Source organism: Falco cherrug, chromosome 11 (genome assembly GCF_023634085.1).
Source record: "Falco cherrug isolate bFalChe1 chromosome 11, bFalChe1.pri, whole genome shotgun sequence".
NCBI lineage: Eukaryota > Metazoa > Chordata > Aves > Falconiformes > Falconidae > Falco > Falco cherrug.
The window spans coordinates 16,985,185-17,003,465 of record NC_073707.1 but is presented as its reverse complement, the minus strand read 5'-3'; positions in this window follow the sequence as shown (position 1 = coordinate 17,003,465).

The window sequence follows — 18,281 nt, the reverse complement described above, 5'->3', positions numbered from 1 at the left end:
GCACTGTGGGGAACACAGAGCCCTTTGCTCCATCTGCAGTACCTGCCTGGCAAAAAAGGCCAGGGCTTTTACTGCTCTGAATATCCCCTCCTGAGACCCACTATATTGTCAATTCATTTCACCAGCCTCAATAACATCCCCTTTGTGAAGGTCTGAAAGACAAATCCATCCTTGGTGTAACTCTACTGCCCTCGGTGGAGTTGTAGCAGAGTTGAATTTGGACCAAACTCTTCACTTTGATTTGCTTTAAAAGCTGCTTTGCCCATGTGTATAGTTATTAGAAGCAGATTCCTTCTCTCCCAATATCAAACCACTTCTCTGTACCTGCTATTTCACCTTAACACAGTCATCCGAGTTATAGACATGCCTATGTGAAGCAGATCAATAGATGCTCTCCTGCCCCTGCCAGTAGTCATTCAGCATCAGACACATCTTTACCACTTATCTTTTTAATGTTTTCGTGTAGGAGGTAAGGGGTTTGGCAAGTATTTTCATTAGTTTGGTGCCTCTGTTTACAGTAGATTGAAAGCTTGCCAACAACACACCAAATGCTCTCAAATTAAAGTCAGTTCGGTGGCTGTGATTAGATAAATTGTGACTGATTTCTAAACCCTTCACTTCTCAGGCATATATCCCTCCTGCTCCCCAATCACCTGTAGTAATGACTAATGCCAGGTTCCCCTAGTTACACTGGAAAAGGGGAAAGTGCTTGGGGATTAGACAAGAAAGTCTGCTGCCTCCCACTTATTTTCAGGCTTTCATCCCCATCAAAAAATTAAATATGATGAGAGAAGCCCTATTAACCATGTTGCTCCTCTCCTTTTCATCCCTTGCTCCAAGTGCTGTACACAAACCATTTTCTTTTCAGCTGGTATTAACTGCCATTTCCTGACTGCTTCCCTGACACATTCTTCTCCGTTCACTTCCTGATTCATTATCATTTACACATGCAGACTTCCACTGCAATAGCCAGTATCTCTGTTTTTTTTAAAAAATAAACATAGGGGTACAGACTCCTCTCTTTCACCATAACCATGCCAGCATATGTGTGGATTTTTACTCCAAATTTGCATCAGCAAGAGACAAAAGGTTCCATCCTGTCCACTGCTGGCCACCCCCAGCTCTCACCGAGGTATGAAAGCCAGTAGTTCTCAAACACCAATTCTTATTAGTGGTACAATTAGGTAGGCATGACAAGAAACATATTAAGCCTTCTCCACACCTCAAAGCATAGTTAGCAAGATGAAGTAATACTTGTATGGACCATAGGTTACTGCAATACTAATAAGCTTGTCTTTTCTCATAAATATGATGGCCAGTTCCCGTACATACTGAAGAAATAATCATGTGTCTTCATTTTTTACTAGCTGTAGGGGAATTGCCACCTCCTCCTTTTCCTACTTTTCCTCTGAATATGGCTCCGTGGCAAAGGTAGCCCTCATTATACACAATTATTTTTTCTGAACTGGACTGCTGTAAAGAGCAGGGTTACAAAAATTAAGAACCTTCACATGGAAGTTGCACAGCATGTGTTCTATAACACAATTTTCTCAGGAAATTTCCATTCTTATCATCCACCCCTCAGTTTCACTACCAGCACCCACAAAGATAAAGCAATTGCAGTCTTTCAGCAAGCCAGGGATAACAGCAAAGGGTTTGCCTATGAAATACATCAACAGCCAGAGGAATTCTCACAAACGAAGAACTCATTAAACACAAGATATAATTAACTCTTTGCACACTGCAAATAGGGCTTGTTAACAAAAAACATTCCCTAAGAAAGAGCAAGGAACAATCTCTTATCTGATGAGGTTGCACCAAACTGTTTGCGCTACTATTTGCGGAGAACCTTCAGTGCCTGAACATTGCTAATCACAAAAGATTTCATTAGATTTCTCTCTATTTTCATTATGGAAATAAGGTTAAGAATGGCTTGTTCTTTACAGTGTTTCCTTAAAGTAAAAGGATCTTAGATGCTAGGACTGCAGGGGACTGGTTGTCTTTTTACAGCTGCTGTATGACAGATTAGAATAAGTCACAAACTCCTCTTCATAAAGAAATAGGAAAGAAATCTACACAGTTCATCTTTTATTCCTGTCCCCAGTACTAAGAATAGTGTGTCTGATAGAAATCTTTAAGCAGTATGATATATTCTGGACAATACCCATCATAAACACTGGCTAATACCTGTCACAATTTTATCCTAGAGAGCACTGTAGCTCTGAAAACCCAGGCACACAGAAGCAGTTTTTCAGTGTGCCTGCCATCTGCATGGCAGCTGCTATCCAGTTGTTCGGGCACACAGTCCGGGTTGGAGTCAGGCCACTTTCCTCCCCCAGCCCTCTGCAGTGTGCAAAGGGCAGCATTTTGAGGCAGGACAACAGCATCCCTGCAAGCACACCCCGCTTGCCAGCTGCAGTTGCTAGGGAACTTTGTCATGGCAGAAGTGTCAAACAGAGCTGTTGTCACAGGGCTGCCGCTACCACACTCCCAACCCAAAAGCCAAACCACTGCCCGTACTGCGTGAAAATACCCACTAGCTTTGACATCCCTCAAATTGCATCAGCGCCTCTCTGCTCCCCATAGAGAAAGAGCCACTGTATTATGAAGCAGGTGATGTCGACTGCAAATTAGCATCCACCATCCCAACACAGCATCTTTGCATACAAGAGCACTGCACTGTTTTTTGGGTGTTGGTTTGTGGTGTGGTGTGTTTTTAAAAGAAAAATCAAATATGTAAAGTTATGTTTTCAGACAGCCAAATCGCATCGGTTTATAACTTTAAAACCATGTCACATGTTGGACAAGAGTCTTAAAAAGGATTAAAAATAACTAAGAATAAAGAATAACCATGCACTGCACCCTAAATGCTGTATTACATTTTTGACAAAAGCATGCAACGTGGATTTGCTGCTGTCTTAGTGAAGGGGGGAAGGGAGAGTGTAGGTAAAAGCAGAACTCCATTCTGTCTTTGGCATCTGCTAGAGGAAGAACTGCTGGATCCAGCTGAGCCTCTGATCAAGCAGAAATTCTTAGATTGACAATCTGGTTATTAATTTTCCTTGCAAATACAGCAACTAATCATTTGGGGGGGTGGGGGTGGAGAGCAGGGGGAAGAAGTAAAAACAAACACCCCAACCATTTTACTTCCTCACACATGTTTTCCATCCCTTTAACTGCAAATTCTACCAAATGCTGAATCAATTCTTCCACGACCTTGCACTAAGTGAAAGGGCAAAACAAGAATCTCTTAAAATGATAAAGGTAAGCTATCGCAGCTTGCGAAAACAGTGATCAATAAGCCACTTCCCATTTAACAACCCTCCTTCTAACCAGATTGGGATTGAATGCACTCTGCCTACACTGTTCATTTATTAAAAACAAAAAAAACCACACAAAACACCCAACACACACCACATTCGGGCCAGCTGAATGCATGCAGAATACTGAATAATCCTTTTAATACTTTGATTCCAAATCACAAAATTAACAGTACACACCTTATCTAGCAACAGAAGTCACAGACTAAGAAGTTATGATCACCTTTATTCTCGCAGCAAGAGCAGCATAATCCATTTTAATTCTCTGCCCCTTTCTCCTAAGTATCCCAAGTCCTATTTATTTTTAATCTTTATCTGCAGTGAAAGGTCAGGAAAGAAGAAATACTCTATTCTCAGTTCTGTCAGATATTGGGAAATCTGTTCCCACTATTTTCTGTCTATGACTAAGAACTACTATTCTGTGAGCTTAATTTATTTGATTCTTGCCATTTCACAGTTATTCTTCACTTCCCACCTATGTCCTCCTTTTTAAGCTATAACATATTGCTAGAACTCAAACAGCTTCCCTACAGTGATACATAAATACACTTAAATCGCAGATTAATTATTTTAAAGCTGTCTGGGCTCTTCTGCAGTTTACAGCACTCGGTGTAACAAGACTCAGATCCTGACTGGGGTCTCTGGGCCTTCCCACACACAAATAACAGGTACACACACAACATTAGATTGAAGATTGTTAGTGTCCCCATCCTAAAAATAGAAGAAACGTAAGGCGCAGAGGAATGCAGTTATACCTTTAGTGGTTGTCAGGGTCATTTGTAGTAGAAGCAGCTCCCACAAGCTTACTTTTTGATCGCAAGACTTTCAGCCTCCAAATACCTTTTGCCTATTAAGCTGGAATATTCCAATTTTCCCCTCCATGCTCCATTCCTCCCTTTTCACTGTAGAGTATTTCATATTAGACATGAGCAGCCTTCATGACTTTTTCCACCCCTTTTCATTTGCCCAGTCTTTTCCTTGTGGACTTATCTACCATGACACACATCTAGAATGCCCTGTGACAACCTCACACGCAGCACTACACTGCTGCAGTGTTCCCACATTCCCACAGAGCAATCTCCTCTGCCTGATGCCCACCCGTCTTCTCTCGTGTAAGCACCCAATGCTGCCCTAGTCCTGCCCTTCCCACAGGGTCTCTGATCAAGTCTGAGAACTTCTCTTCGGGCTGCTCCATTTTGCTTCCTTAGTTGCTGACCTCCAACCACCCCGGTGCTTCAAGCAGGTGTCTCTTAGTGCCTTCATCATTGCGGTGTTACACACTGATGTTGTTCAGCCAGGCTGTTATTTGAATCAGCTCGGTATTTCTAAAATAACATTTTCTGTTACAGCTGCAGGCTTGGCCTTATGTGCCACTGCGTCCCAATGCTTTGCTCCTCCTCCCTGAGCAGCTGCCATTCCCTCTGGAGCCCTGGCAAGCTGCTTTCCTTAGACAGACCATCAACTCCCCTGCTGCACTCAGCAAGTGCCTCTCATCATCAGGAATGGGAAGCAGGACTTAATTCCCAACCAGTTTCCCTCAGTCGCTGGTCTCCTGGCGCTCCCTGGGTGCTGGCCAGCTAGGCAAAAAGCCCAAAAAGAGACAAGCAGAGCAGCACAAATGATTCCCTGTCTGGTTCATCATCCCAATTTTAATTCAGTATTCTGTTTATTATCCAGAATATTAAACTCATGTCCTGCTTCTCTGCAGCCAAGAGAAATTTAGACTGTGAGGGTGGGTCATTTCTTTGGGAGTAAAGCAAGCCAAGAGTGCCAGGCTACTTGTACTCCTGCTCTAATTTGTTGACATGTATGCATATACTCTGAGAAGATCGGGCTTGGCAATAGCAATTTGCAGCATATAACTCACAGATGCAGAACTGCTCTCAATAACAGCTCTGTTTTGCAGCATCAGCCAGACTGCTGCTCCAGCTTTGTTGCTTCCAAAGACTACGTGCAGCTTCATGAAACCCTGCAGACCTAATCCACAGGGTCTGCTTTTGTCCAAGGCCTGAGCTTGCTTTGTTACACAAAAGAATAACTAAATACTCAAGTCTGCACAGTGTCCCCTCATGAACACTGGAGACATTGAGAGTACGATTTGCCTACAGTCAAATAACAAGACGTAATACAGGATTTGCTCTCCATCCATTGAACTTGGAAAAATAGAGTTCTGAGGGAACAAAAATGTTCACAAATCCACGTCAAATTCAGCAAACAGGTTTTAAACAGAAGTGCAGATGGGGATTCTCAAAGAGGTTTAAATACTTAATTTTGACATTGTCAGATTAAGTTATTCTCCTGGGAAATACCAAGATTTTTTGGTTTTACATTTTCAAAATGAGCCTTCAACTTGTCTGAAATAATTTCTAAGAATCTGTTGGGGGGGGGTGGTGGTGGTAGTGTCTGTGTGTGTGTGAAATAATAATAAAAAAAATATTTTGCTTCATGCCAAAGGAGAAAAAAAGCATCAGTTGCCACTAAAGCAAGCATTGCCTTATTTCCCATTTTGTTGAAGTATACATGCGCAGACACCACTAAACAGTGGTGGCTTTGCCTCTCAATTTTTCTTTTTTTTTATACCAAAGTTCCAGTTTTTAAGCAGCTCTTGCTAGCATCAGTCTATAAACCACTCCTCTGCTCTCTCTGAACCTACAGACTCTTTGTAACTGTAAAACTACTTTTTTGCAAAAGCTAGGCCTAAAACAGTAGTAGATTAAAAGAGTCTTCAAGTCTGAATCATCTCATAATCGTATAGATGCATTTGAACAAATTGGATGTATTGCTGGAACAGCAGATGAAATTGCATAGGGCAGCTTAGGAGGCCACCCTACAGAAGTCTCACCATTTCCTGGGGACAAGCATTACCTCTCCCATCTCTATGCCACATGACCCTGTTTGAAAAAAGTGAGATTGTTCCTACATATATAGCAGCCAACTGCATTTCTTCCAGAATGTTTGCTGAAGCCTAGAACTAGAGCATGTAAAATGCAGTTCCATTCCCAAGAAAATACTGTATGTTTGAGTTTAGACAATGCCTCAGCAAACAAAGGGATGCCCATGCACTTCTAGTGGAAGAAGCCTCACATCTACACAGTTGGATGCCTATGGCACATCATTTATAAGTCAACCGTGCTGCTCCTAGAGTTGCTTTTTGCATACGCTATAAGGTTAGATATATATTACTTTGTTTATTTGTTCTACTGTTTTGACAGCAGTCATTCTGAAGCAGTTTCTATGTTTAAAGGGCTGTTTTGCAAGTCAGCCAATTTGAAATCAGATCCAAGATCAACAGAGCTGAGTCCTTGAAGGCACGTTTTTCCAGCTGACACACAAACACACCTTCTTTTCTCAGTCACTAATTAGAGCAATGTTGAACCTAAAGTCTGGCTCTGCAGCATGCTCACAGAAACTTCAAAGAGACAGGAAAAGGCCCAAGATTATTTGCTCTGAACGTTCAGCTAAATTGCTATTTTTTTCCCCCATGGTTGCCGGGAGTGCACATAGCAGTTCTTTTTGTTACAGATTGTTTATGGCACTCTGCATATTACTAGCTTCACATACTTGAACACTTCATTGAAAATAAATAGATATTGCACTTACACCCTCAAAGAACTAAAGGCAGCCATAGCAAAGGAAGCCTTTTTAAAAATCTAAGGTCACTGACAACTTGGGCATACACCATGCTCTCCAATTTTTACTTATTACCTGAGTTAAGTCTAGCTCACCCAACACTAACCAGCGTGAGAAACACAGACACTACATTGATATCATACAACACAAAGAAGGGCAAGTCACAGACAGCTTCCTTAATGATTTTTTGCAGTGCATAAGCATGTACTCATCTTCAAGATGATGCAAGTTGGTGTCAAAACTCAGAGATATCCTACTAACAGTTGGAAAGTGTTATTAGCTTGAGGCAAATAAGGCACAGCTCTTCCCTGGAAATCAGCTTATTGCCATTAGAAGATTTTGTACAGTAAGGATAATGCTGTATATACTGTCTTTGTGTTTGTCTGTTTCAGGGTGAGTAAACATGTACCTACATAAATCAAGTTTATATACACAGTTTATCTGCAATGCAGTCAAGAAGTGTATCTGCAGTACATAAGAAAACAAACTAGCTTTGAGCTAGACAGCTCTGTTATCCATAGGACTGAGACTGCAGATTCCCGGTATTCATCAAGGCCTGCAGAAGCCAATTCAGGATTCCAAGTGTGCACTCAGTAGCTCAGATCATGCCCCCAAAGAGCAGCTGATTTCAAAGGGGAGCTTTACCACAGCTGTCACCCTTGAGGCTTCACACGGATCAGTTCTGCCTTGGATTGCAGTGAAGGCATACTCCTACTAGTCCCTTAGTCTACATCTGGCTTTTCCTCAGAGAAGTGGAACTGCTGACACTGGACACATTGCCACAACTTCATGATGCTAATGTCACAGTTGATCACTTGGACTGGAAGAACAGGAGATAATTGAATAACTGAGCCTGAAAACTACTGGAAGACTTTTGCATTCTTCCTTATAAACATGCAGTCTTGCAAGACTATATACATTCCCATGAAACTGCTCAAAAGCCTCCCACAAATGCTGATATTAACGATAAAGGTACTGAAGAACCTCACCTGAAAGTACAGTGCCTCACACAAGTGGGTATTCGCTGGGCAGAAATTCTTTAATGTTATGCATAATTTAAAGTCATACTTAGAAATTAAAAGACACAGGTAAATCAGAGTTGACTGCTGTGTCTTATGTGACCTTAAACAATTTCTGTCTCCACGTATTCTACCACGAAAAAAATGTACTAGCAGACGGAAGAATTCATATACAGAACTACTTAACACACATTGATTCTCTTGAATAAGATGTAATAGGTGCAAAAGAAATTATTTGATACATTTTACAGGAGGGAGAATGTCTGCCACTTGAAAAAGATTTTGGGTGAACGGTCAGTCTATTCATCAGATCATAATTACAAGATCCTCCCTACACATTCCCTTACTGGCAGAGCCTGGGCAGAAGCCAAACATGGTTTCTGCCCAAAACATGATCCATAAAGAGTTCCAGCCCTTCAGAGCATGCACTGACTTATGTTCAACCTTCTCAGATGCCACACAGCAAGCTTTACACAGAAAGTTATAATTTTAAAGAAAGCCATCAAAGCAATGTACACCCTATGTAGTTCTTTAAAAGAAATCCCTTGTGTCAATATTATTTCTGTCAGTAATACAAGCGTCCCATTCTCAGTCACTCTGTGCTCATCCCTTCCTCTTAATTCCATGATTTTTCAGCCTCCTAATTTTTTCTGATTATTCACAATCATATACAGCTAAAGTTTGATCCTATCAAGATCAAACTTGAAACAGTCAAGCACATTTTGACACTGCCTTTCAGGTGAGTTGAAGAAAGATTTATTTGCAAAAACAAACTCAGAACCACTTTCAGGGAAATATTTTCTACAGTAGGTGTATCATCATGTTTTGTTGTGTTCAAACAAACAGCTATTTCAGTAGAACTTTTCGTAAGTCTTATAAACCTTTACTCAAGAAATCATGCTAAATTGAAATAGTGAAGTTAATAGAATTTCTGCATTCATGGAGAGAGATTAGAATCATGTATGTGAAACTTAATTATGCTAAGAACTAGACGGTAACACAGGTCTTTTCCATCAACCTGCTCTAGAGTTCACAGCCAGCAACAAAACCCTCCAACTCGTACATGTTCAGTTCCACCTAATTTGATGAGGTCTTCTACAGGTTACAGAATTCATTCTTCTATTTAAGTGCCATATTTCACAAATAATCAGATTCCAAAGAACCAAGAACTCCAATAGCCAAGGAACAATTATGAGAGGTTCTACATCAAGTGTACAGGAGTGTCTTCTCTATCCATTGTATTATCAGCAGTAGTTAACACCAAAAACTATAGTTTTTAAGAAAGGAAACAAACATGACTTCTGTCACTTATGCTGACAAAACTCAAGAGTAACCTTACTGAATTATGCTGGCATGAGACAGCAGCCAGACTTCCCCTGAATAAAAGGATACGGTTGACAACAGAACACAATGCCCAGTGATGAAAAGCAGTATGTGAAGAATAAGTTATCAGAAATTAGGGACAACAGTATCTGTAGGTGATTTCAGGAGAGCCTTCATTTTAATATGAATTAGAATTATTTTAATACCACTGAATACAAAATCATCCCCAGAAGATTAAAAGGCTTTGTTCAGGGCAGCATTAATGTACAGTGATTCTCTTCCTTCAAGGAAAGGAAAAGCCTATACAGTTGCACAGTTTTTAATAAATTATTATATTGCTTGCTTCAGTTCCTGCGGCTTTTCACAGCATACATTTGTTTTTATGTTGTTTGGGCTTGTTGCTGTTCCCCCCTTCACCACTTTCTCCTCCCTGGTGTATAATTAAGTGTTTCCCCCAGACTATGTTGTAAATTAGATTTTTAGTTGAGCCATTCTTAGCTATAAAACAGGAATGAATCTCGGGTTGTACAAACAGAGCTAATTTACGTTTTACCATCTCCAGAAGAGACACAGCCCAAAGGAGGCCACCGCATTGCTCACAACGCTTTTCTCAGAGCTCATCTAAAAGGGCTCAGACAGCCGCAGCCTCCACAAAAGAATTAGCAGGGGTGTCGGGGTGTGGGTGGCAGAGAAAGGAAAGCAGAGAGGAGAAACTTTAGATAATAAACTAAACACATGGTGGGTGCGACAAAGCACGGCCTTGTGAACCATTGGTTTTATGGTAGAGCTATAATAATTATATCAAATTTTAACATAACACAGTAAGGAGAGGGGGGGAAAGCAAGTTCTGAGAAATATAAGTAGTAAGTTAAGTAACTATTTTCCTTTGTATATTTCATGTTCAACATATAACTAATCCCAAGAGAATCTCCAGAATACACTGTTCTTCCTGCTGCATCTTTACCGTAAGAAAAACATTTTTGCGGCCTGTTCTTCTCATAGTGCCAAAAGTTATCTGCTAGCAGGTCAAATTGTTCTTTCAAGGAGAGGAAAAGAAAAGCAACACTTCCCCTGGTTATGCATTACTAATTAGCTCCAAGTTAGGGGGGCAGGGGTAGCATAGATTGGCAAAGCAGAAAACGTTCTGACAAAATATTCATTGAGGCAAGCTGTGCAAATGACTGCTGCCAGCCTGGAGACAATGGCTCCATTGTTCTGCAGAGTGAATTGGATTGGGAGCCATCTCAGAGGGTCCAGCAAGGAATAAAAGGTAACATTTTTTTTTTAATTCAGCTCACTTTCTCTGGTTCAAGAGTGGGTTTTCTTTTCAGGAAAGGATGTTGAGCTGTGCACAGTGCCCAGGCTCTGTTATTGTAAGCAATAACTTTTGCCAGCTTTGCTGTATGGCAGTTTTAATGTCACCACCTAATTCAATTACATAAAGCAAAGAGACATGCCCTTCATCACATTTAAAAGCTTGAATGAACAATGAAAGTGAGAAAGGAACATGTGATACTGGGTTGTGGTATTAAGTACTTCGACATGTCTTGCAGAAACCTCTTTCCCCTTGTTCCCACACCGTTAATCCCAGTGCTTTTAACAGTGGCCATGAAGCCAGGTCTTCTCTGAGGCAGAGAAGACTGTAGGGTTGCAGGAGGTAGGACTGATAGATACTATACTGAAGCACAACACCAAGAGTCTCTTAACAACATCAAAGGACAGGATTGTCAGTTTTCTTCCTGCGTTGCATTCTCCTTCCCGTGGTTGACTAATGTAAATGACAAAATGGTACTAATGGTGCCCACGTAGTCTGCAAAGAAACACATCCAAGACTTAATAGTCTGGGGAATATTTTACATCTATATTCTTTGTTGTAACAAACCTGGGAAAAGTGCCTTTTTGTATCATAAAGAGACCGTATTTACAACTCTTGTGTTTTAAACCCCAAATGGCAGAAAAAACCCACACTATTTCTTTAGTTACCTGCCATCAATAATTTATTGGCATAATAAATCACACTATCCTTATCCAAACATCTTTATTCTACCAAAAGGGAAGACAGACTTATGATCTCAAAAATAATAAATTGGATTTAAAAATTCATCCAGAATAATGCAAGTTCATTCAACCCAGCAGCACAATATCTGCTTTCATGCAGGACCTTAAAATGATCCAGGATGAGCCACAAAGTGAAGAATTAAACCTTAGCCAGTCATGAGCAGTCTTCATCGAGAGAAAGGAGGAAAAGAGAAGGAAGAGAGAGTATCAGTGAACTGTAAACTACAACAGCGTACATGCAGTAAAGGTCTGTTGTTCACAAGACTTCATGGTGAGTCAGTAGCTCCCTTTCTATTAATACTGCAGTCCTCAGCCTCTTCCCTTTGTTGATGTTGCTTCCACACTTTCCTTCCCCTTACCCATCTTCTCTCCACTTATCCTTCTAGGCTGCCTTCCTCTTGGCTTACATATTTGCACAGATGCAAAGCAGAAATTCAAATACAGAGATTCCCCTGTGACACTCCACACTGGGTTCATAACTTATTGCTAACAATTTTATGGTTTTGAGTGACTGGGTCTGGATTCCAGAGTTCAGATATATTGGATGTCAGGTTTGTGTTCCCAGGAGCCTCCAGAAACAGGGCTGCTGGAACAGGCAGTCCTGCACAGGAAGATTTGCAAAGGGTCTGATCCAGCTCAAAAGGAATTCCCCAAAGGGAACTCTCATACGGCTGCTGCAGAGGCTGCATCAGCCTCCTCATCACATATGCGCTGAAATATCCATAAGGCTAGGTTTAGACTGGAGAATATTCCATTCTCCAGTCATGTCTATTTCATCTAGCACCAATTGATTGTTTGCATTAATTATCACTGTAACATTGGTATCAGGCTACTGTGTTTTGTTGAGTTTTTTTTTAAAATACTGTTTCCAGATTAAAATAATAGAGTTTGCCATTTATTTTTAGATTGCATTGGTCTAAAACACTTGAGCATATCTCATCTCATGCTTTTAAATGGGCTCACACAGGACACCAAACCAGATATGGTTCTGATGTCAATATTCAACTAGCTTAAATCAACATAACATGGTGATTTTTATTTTTTTTAAACTTCTAGCTCTGGTGTTATCAGCCTTCATGTTAGACTGCATTTACTTAAAAGAAAAGTTTTCACTTGAGCGGCGAGGAAATAACTACAAAGGCAGAAGCCCCTGATAATGAGCAGGCCCTCCAAGCACATGCTGAAACAAGTGATTTCTGTCTCCAAATTCTCTTCTTGTGAGTAGGATTAACAGATCAGACCAAGACTTACACCCACCATACATACTATTTTACAACTAAATGCTCCCCGCTTTAGAATCAGCCCCATGTTCCAACAGCTCCACAGCTTAATTCATTGTACAAAAAAAAACAAAAAAAAAAAACCAAAAAAATGACTATGACTGACAATTTAATGTGGGATTATGACTTGCAGTGCTTATCCTGCTGTTATTCACAGGCTTAGATTTGGCTGCAAAGGAATTTTCCCAGAAGGTATAAAACATAAAGGTCTCTTCAAGAGCCCTCTGAGCTATGGCAAATTAAACATGGACTATTTCACAGTGAATCCCAGTTTTGGCAAACAAATTCTTTTTATTGAACTATCCTGAAGCAGTCTTATCCTCAAAGCAGCCTATGGTCCTAAAAAAAGCAAGCTGAAAATCCATTCACCTGAAGGTTTTTTCCAGCAATTACGCCTGCCTTCAAAATACATTTGCAGCTCTTCAAACAGTCACGTGAGTAGTTTTACAGAAAAAAATCCCAAACTTTTACACACCTACAATTGCCTGTACATTTCTCTAAAATTATTCAGCCGATTAATACAGGGAGGTTAGGCCAAGTGCAAAAGCTCTTCACCTAATGTCCTTAACCTGAAGTCTGCACTAGTTTTGTCGAGCCTAGCGTGGGGACCTTGTACCCAAAATCTTTCTCACTTTCTCCAACTGCATCAGCCATTCCAACAAAATACATCATTTCAACCTATAAATTGTGTATCTTAGATCCAAATAACTGCAGGATGCAAGATCTACCAGTACTGCTGTGTAAGTATTACCCATTCTATACTTTAAATATGAAAATCAATGACTACAGGATGCCAGGTCTTCAAGTCAGAAGGATAATGGGTTTTAACGGTAACCAAGAAAATTTCTAAGATTGTATTATCATCCTTCTTGTGACACACCTATCAAAGCATCTTCAAAGTATTTGTCCTTAACAAATTTTGAGGTACACTTTGTTTAAAACCTATGCTCCCACTTAAAGGAATATCAACAGAAACATTTTCACCATGTTAAATAATTCTTTCAAAACAATAAGAACTCAGAAGCATGCTCATATCTCAGTTACTTAATGCACACACGTACCCAGTCTCCTCTCTTGCTGCTCCCAAAATCTCTGACAACAGAAACTCTAATGGATGCGAGATGTAACAGGCACACTGTTCCAAGAACATCAGAAGAAAGCTTTAGTGTGAATAATCTTGAGGGCACCTGGGTTATGACATTGTCTGGTAACAGGTGTTAAAGACAAGGAAAAACTAATAGCTGAAAAACTCAAAATAGATCCAAATAACCTACAGTACAGGAAAACCCAATCCTTGGGATCCACTTGTCAGCGTAACTGCTATTACCTTTATCAGTAATTCACCAGTACAGGTACCTTCAACATAAAAATTCACCATTAAGCAATACTAGACTGCTTATTTTGTGGTGTCTACAATGTCGCAATACAAGTTGGTTATACAGTTCCCAGGTGAACTAAACCAGCCTCAAGGCAAAGGCAACAGTTTTACATACAGGTTACCAGTGTCCTGAAGTTACTCCTCCAGCTTTCTGTACTGCAGCCTGTCCTCTACATGATTGAAGCGGACTAAACTTTCACTTGAGATTACACTTACTTTAAAACACATCTCATGTAGGCAACATGCATCTGACATGATGTAATTACGCTCTACACCATACTAACAAGCCCATCATCTTTGAACTACTTCATTGCCAAGAGGTCTCCTGGTACAAAGGTAAGAAGGTTCTGTCAAACGAGCTAATACTGATGCAGCAAGCTGGCAACATAGGAAAGTTTATAATATATTTAATAATAGTTTCTGAAAAGCACTTTCTGACTTTTGGGGTGAGAGTGAAATGAGAGAGGGAGAGTAAACTAATGAAAAGCATTTCCTTTTCATGATTAGACAAAGGCCATTAGAACCGGAGACACTGAACAGGAGGAAAACAGCTGTTTGGCAGGTTAATCATTTCCATCCTGGGGTCAACTGTCCAAATGCGTAAGGAATCACGTACCACTGATACTGAAGTTGTGCTGCAGGCTTGAACCTACAAGCTCCAGAAACAGACCTCTTCACACTGATAGCTTGCTGGAGGCTACCAATCTTTAACATGACAGCCTGTTGGACAAACTAGCTCAAAACTTTTACTCTGTATTTTGCTTTCCCATTTGTTTGCCATTTCACTGGAGCACATGGATTTCTCAGCCTCAGGCAGGGGGGTGTGAACTGCAGTATGTATTGTGAAGTACTGCTATTGTAAAAAAAAAAAAAAAAAAAAAAAACCACACACACAACCAAGCCCACAAAAAAACAAACCACCACAACACTAAGCTTTGAAGAGAAGCAGCAGGCAGACCTGTTAAAATACATGCTTAATTTACAGCAATGACTGCACTCCAACACCAAACTAAAGCCAGCCAGCAGGAGAGGGAATCCCTACACCTAGACATTTCCAGAAATGTTTTAAAAAAATTTTCTTCTTGTCCTGGTTTCTGCTGAGATAGAGTTGGTTTTCTTTTTAGTGGCTGGCATAGTGCTATGTTTTGGGTTTGGTCTGAGAATGATGTTGATGGCACATTGATGTCTTTTGTTGTTGCTGGGTGGTGTTTATATTGTGTGGATGACTTTTCAGTTTCTCAGGCCCTGCCAGTGAGAGGACTGGAGGGGCACAGGAGGTTGGGGAGGGACATAGTTGGGGCAACAGACCGCTGTCTGGTCAGGGGAACATTCCATACCATGTGGCATCATGCTGGGTATAAGCTGGGGAAAGAAGAAAGGGATGGGACATTCAGCATTATGGTGTTTGTTCTCCCAAGTAACTGTTCCACATGATGGATCCCTGCTTTCCTGGCGATGGCTGAACATCTGCCTGCCAATGGGAAGTGGTGAACGAATTCCTTGTTTTGCTTTGCTTGTGTTTGCAGCTTTTGGTTTACCTATTGAGCTGTTTTTGTCTCAACCCACTAGTCCTCTCACTTTTACCCTTCTGATTCACTCCCCATCTCACTGGGGGTGGAGGGGTGGTGACAGGCAAGTGCTTACTTGCCAGCTGGGGTTCAACCACAAGACTTCTATGTATTGCTTTAGACAATGCAGAGATGCTTAATTTTAATTACCATCAGGGTGCTGAAAGCACAGGTGGATGCCTGTTAATTGAAGCTACCACAGTTTCATGTAAATTGAAAGAATAAATCAAATAAATAAATATCAGCCTTTCAAGAACACTCAATGTAAAAAAAAATGGTAATGAGTTTTGGAAGCAAGGAAGGACATTGTTGTCAGTGAGAAAACAGCCAGCAAAGATAACAGACCTCTGTCAACAGACAACCATCAGTAACAAGTCTGTCTTACCAGGAAGCAAACTTGTCAGCCAAGTCTGTAGATTAGAGGGACAGCCATAAACCAGACAGAATACCATAGGTATAGACTAATTCAGTCAGGAGTTGTCTTAAATCTGGTGGCAACAGAAATAGCAATGCAAGTTACCTCTTCTGAGGCAGGCACAGATAAGAAAAAAAAAAAATATCAATAACATGCATGAAACCAGAGCAAGCAGCTACAGATCACTAAGAAAGATCACTGCTATGTCTTCAATAAGAAGGCATGAAGAAGAAAAGCAAGGACAATGAAAGCAAGGAAACATGGACAGCTAGATAAGTCTCCATTAACAATAGTCTCCGCTAGGTTTCAATAACTAATATATTCAAATCCTTTTATAGTTAATTCAGGACTCCAGAGAAATGACAGGTTCACAGCCCTAAATACTTAAGTGTCTCAGGAATATGAAATAGGGAACATTAAAGTGGGACAATTTTAGCAGACACTGCCACATGATTCCTCTTTGACACTGAAAACAAGGACATCAACTGTAAGGATGGATTCTTTCCAGAGCTGGTATCAGCAGTAATCAGCATCTTACTTGAAAGACATCAGTAAATAGCCTCAGCCTGTAGTTACTTTCAATAAACACAAGCCTGAGATGAACCAAAATCACCACAATATTGCACCTCATACTTGGCAACAGACACTAACCGCTCTGGGATATACTGTGCCAGAGTCCCAGGACAGCCCCTCAGTTTTGTGTCTTTTGGTAGGTTGGACAAGAAAGAAGAGAGCAGTGCAATGCACCCCAACGCAAAACTGTCCCAGCCTTGTTCTGAGCACAGGTGTGACAACTGCAACAGGGTTGGGTTATGGGATCTGCATCTGAGAAGAAATAAGCCAAGGCAGACAAACTGAGTGTATAGAAGCAGATTCGTGAATGAAATGAGCTTCTACAAAAAGCCAGCAGCAACAGACCTATCTTGAAAAGGAGCATTAATCACTTAAAATACAAAACCTGGGTAAGCTGCAGTACTCTGTGGGAAAGACAATTGATTTTACAGGTGAGTATTCCTAGTTACAGGCAGCACAAGAAGAACAAATAGAGTCACAAATAATATCACTAAACATTGTACATAAATTAGGCTACAGAGTCTACCAAACTGTTTCACAACAAGGAAATACCTCATCTTCATTAAAAATTTGCATGGTTTTCTTCTCTCCAGGAGGAATACAGAAGAGTTTTCAGAGTAAAGTTTTCTATACATAAGGCTCAAATCAGCTATGGTAAGACTTAGATATATCATCATGCTAGCGTCTTCAGAAGCATTAAAAAAAAAAAAAAAAAAAGAACAACACACCAAGATGTGAACTGCAGCATCTTGCAATCTTACCAGAATAGCTATGCAAAACTAAAGCTTAAGTACGGCTATTTTAAAAGCACAGAAGCTCTTGAGCTATAAAAACAAGGCTGAGTAATCACATTTACAAAGTACCCTTTAAAAAAATAAAAATCATCACTGATACATAGTGCATTAATTTATTCCAATAGTTTAAAGAGTCTAGAGAGACTTTCAAGACAAGCATTGTTCCTGCTGGCATTACCCACAAACATCCTTTCCAGCTTGTGTTAAAACTTGTCAACTGGAGAAAGTGAAGAAGATACCAGTAATAGAAAGAATGAGATACTGCAGACGGGAAAAATAATTTAAGAGACACTCAAAGAAAATATGGGTAAGTTTATATTGAAAAATTTAGTTAGACCTCCCAATACTAGAAACAGTATAAACACATCATTGCAGCCTTCTATTTAGGCCAATTAGCTCTGCTGAGAAGGAGGATATGTTTGCAGAGGCAGAACACAGTGTTAATGCAGTTCTGCTGTTCCTGGGACCTACCTTGTTAAACACTGCACTGTGTAGACACATGCTAAATAATTCTGGAAAACAGCCATTATTTCTTATACGTGCCTCTGAACAGAGCTGAACTTTTGCATTTGATTTTAACATTGCATTTTTAAAATCTGAACAAATAGAAGCAGCTAAATATAACTCACAAAAGGTCAAAAGCCAGGAAGGCTAAAAGCCGACAGATTTCTGCAGTATTAAAGCACAATTTAAGATCTTTCCAAACACAGCATCTGTAGGCTGGTTTCTCACATCAGTTTTCAATAATGTATGGACTACCTTTACACAGGAAATAGATTACCGCCACACATTATTTGCCAAATATTAAATATTCCATCTTTTAAATCTGGGTCTTGTAGAAATATTTTACAACTGCTTCATCCTACGACACTCTGCAAAGCTGTACATGTCATTAGTTTCAGCTGCATCTGTGTCCAGTTATG